Genomic DNA, 3,785 nt, shown 5'->3' on the forward strand with positions numbered 1-3,785 from the left:
GAATGCGTAACTTTGATTCTCGCTGTAGTGTTGTTGCTGCTGCCGCCGCCATGTCGTGGAGACGCTGTGTGCTTCGTTATGAAAGTGAAACTACTTTGTTTGGCCTTCCAAAAGAGGACACGACTAGAAATCAGTGGTTAAGTTGTATTTACAACACTGTTCCAGAACAGTTAATCAGAGCACACCTCGCTTTTCAGACCGATGAGCTTTGAAAAATCGACGCGTTTCAGAAAGGCGGGGCATAGAGGAGAAACAATAATGTACAGTATGTGGAAAATAATGTGTTTTCTTAACCTTAAACCGCATAAACACATTTCATTACACCAAATACACAAAATAATGTTCTTTTTTAGCAATGTCATATAACCCCTTTAAAATAACACCGGTGAGAGGGAGAATGTGAGGGTGAGAGTTTTTTTTATACTAAATGAAAATCACATATGAACATCACTTGTGTCACCCAGGAAATGGTTAAATTTATGAAAATAAAGTAAAATTAAAAATAAGACAAAAATAAATAAAATAAAAACAGTATAAAAATGTTAATAAGTAAAGATTTTTATAAAATAAAAACGAAAATAAAACAGGTTTTTTAACAACTTACCTAAAAGTAGATCTGTACATTTCTATAAATGCAGGATTCTGGCCACTAGGTGTCATAGTACATCTAGTGTATGTGCTGTGATAGTCATACATGTCATTCCTGTTATGCAGCACATTTTCATATACCTATCATAAATCAAATGCTAAATTTACAATTTGTAAAGATGGAAATCACAGTATCATAATTAAGGGAATATAATTTCGAATTAAAAGAGAATAACAACTTTATTTTGAGTGGATGTTGCCATTTTCTGCCATATCTGAGTGCTATGAAAAGCTATCAATATACTAATAAACATTTCAGGAGGATAGTTCACCCAAAATGAAAATGATCTTATTGTATTCTCAACCTCAATTTGTGCCAAACCGGTATGAGTTTCTTTCTTCTGCTGAACACAAAAGAAGGTATGTTGGGTAACCAAACAATTGGTGGACCCCACTGACTCTCATAGTATGGAAAGAGATACAATGGAATTAAATGGGGACCAGAAACTATTTGGTTATCTTCTTTTGTGTTCAGCAGAAAAAAGAAAGAAAGAATTCAAACAGGTTTGGAACAACTTGAGGGTGAACTATCCCTTCATGAAATTTGTATTATACAATCAGAATCTCAAAAGATGGATAAATATATCAACATTAAAATGACTTTCAAATGTAAGCTTACTGTTAATCGCATATTGAGCAATACGAAATGCTTAAGTACTTGAGCTTGACTAATGCATGCTTCTGCTAAATATTTTTAGAATTTTTTTATTAAATTACAACACAAATCCAAAGCTCAAAGGATAACACAATGATAAAGTGTTTGGTTAATGGTTAAATTATTTTTTAAAGCTGGTGTTAAAATAGTATACTTAGAGAAGTTGGGGGAAAAAAAGAATATGCCTGTCACATTCTTGCAAAGATAGAAGAAATCAAATAAAAACACAGTTCCCTTTACTCTGTATATCTTGTGCACTTTATTGTTAACTGGTTTTGAAAAATGAAACGGGAATCAAAACCTTTATGCACAATGATGAACAGAATCGTGGGTGATATTCTAATCAAGCAGTTTATAAAATTCATAAAGACTTTATGGCTCCTTGATAATGAAGATTACTTGTGTCCGGAGCCCTGCACATGATATGCAGAGGGGAAAAAGTTAGGGAGACCGGGGGCAGTTTTAAAATGGGCAGATTAAATGTCATCACTCTACCTTGCTTCTGATTGGAGGAATTGAGTGTGTTACAATTGCCCCCTGTTGCCCCCGGTCTATCTATTTACTAATTCGTTCCCTTGTTTTAAGTAAATCGTGCGCTCTCTAGGTTATTGATAAAAAAGGAACATGAACAACCTATGGCTAGCTAGCATATGAGATTTTATCATGGCAATTGTAACATTTCATTAAAGTTTGGTTAAAGACTGTTCTTGACTCATGAGCTGAATAATGTAGTTGAGTAAAATATATATTTAAATAATTAAAATCTAGTTACCACTAGAAAGTTGTCTAGTCTTCTGCAAAAATAGACTAAAATAGACTTTTGCTTTTCGAATGCATATGATGCCTGACAGCTAAACGAATATGAACCACAAAAAAAAAATCTTAAGTAACATTATTAGATACTACAGCAGTAAGGTAGGCATTTATCTTTTTTTTTAGATACAGTGGGTTACTATGACTTATTTATCAGTGTTACGATTGCCCCCAAACACCAAGGGAGCAATTGTAACACTCTGACTTCTTGCATTTGATTTAAAGGGGTCATATGATGCGATTTCAAGTTTTCCTTTCTCTTTGGAGTGTTACAAGCTGATTGTGCATAGATAAGATCCCTGAAGTTGCAAAGACTAAAGTCTCAAAACCAAAGAGATATTCTTTATCAAAGTTAAGACTCTGCCACGCCCCCCTAAAACGGCTCATTCTAACACGCCCCCACATGTCTACCTCACTATCTGGGAAGATTTGCATAACGCCGCCCAAATGTTCACGCAAAGAAAGAACGCGTGGTTTCAGTAACCGCAGTTAGGGTTGAAGCAGCCATGTCAGGGAGACGCTGTGTGTTTCAGTGCGAAAGCAAAAGCACTTTATTTGGATCACTTACAACAGAACAGCAATGCATTTTATGGACGACCGTTTCGTGAACCTAGGAGAGGAGGTAATTCTGACTTTGCTATGACAATCTGGCGCTTCTGAATCAGCTACTGTAAGTATGTTTTGCTATTAGTTTAAGTATTTGCTATTGACTGTTCAAATGCGGAGTGTTGGGCATGTGTGTGTGTGTGTGCGCGCGCGCGCATGTGCCCCTTTCGGGCTCTGTCTTTACATTTATTTTGAAAGATGAAGCTTGCGATTATGGTAAGGGGCGTTACATTTCCGACTGAGTGCTTGCGGTGTTCGGCCAATCACAGTGCACTGGGTCAGCTGGCCAATCAGAGCAGGCTGCGCTTGTCGGAAGGAGGGACTTAGGCGGGGCATAGAGGACCTACAATAATGTACAGTATTTGAAAAATAATGTGTTTTTTGAACATTAAAGCATGTCAACATATTCTGTTACACCAAATACACAAAATAATGATCTTTAAAAAAAGCATCATATGACCCCTTTAATATTACAGTCTTGTCCTTATTAGTGAAAATATATCAGTTGTACTATTAATTAGTGCACCTATATTCTTGTATCAAAAGATGACTAGTGTATTTCAAGTAGGAAAATGTAAAAAAAATGTTACAATTGCCCTACTTTTTATTTTTCTGCATGTCATGTGAGGGGCTTCAGACTTGTGACTATTATTGAACTTTTTTCTGATTTATGCCTTTATAAACATAATTGAGTTTCTTTAAAAGCATATTTTGGGCAGATGTCAAAGTCCCTTCCGTTTTTTTCTTTTTTTTCTTTCTTTCACATTGAGCTGAATGGTTGTCAAAAAGAATAAGGTCTTGAGGTTAACATTTTGAAAAGACCTCATCTTTATGAAAAGTTATTCATTTAAATGACTTAATAAACATAATTAAGAGCACGAATTCACTATTTTCAGGCCCCTGGCTAAAAAGCTCATCAGATGAATAAATGAGTCACCAGTGAAAACTAGTTTTGTCAAGCTCATTCACGCTCTCAGAATCCACACCCATGACAGATCCACTATCAACACAGCTGCTCTGCCTCACAGACAAACCAACATGATCTATGCAGCCACAGAAGTTT

This window comes from Sinocyclocheilus rhinocerous, unplaced genomic scaffold, assembly GCF_001515625.1.
Source record: "Sinocyclocheilus rhinocerous isolate Xijiao unplaced genomic scaffold, SAMN03320098_v1.1 scaffold711, whole genome shotgun sequence".
Lineage (NCBI taxonomy): Eukaryota > Metazoa > Chordata > Actinopteri > Cypriniformes > Cyprinidae > Sinocyclocheilus > Sinocyclocheilus rhinocerous.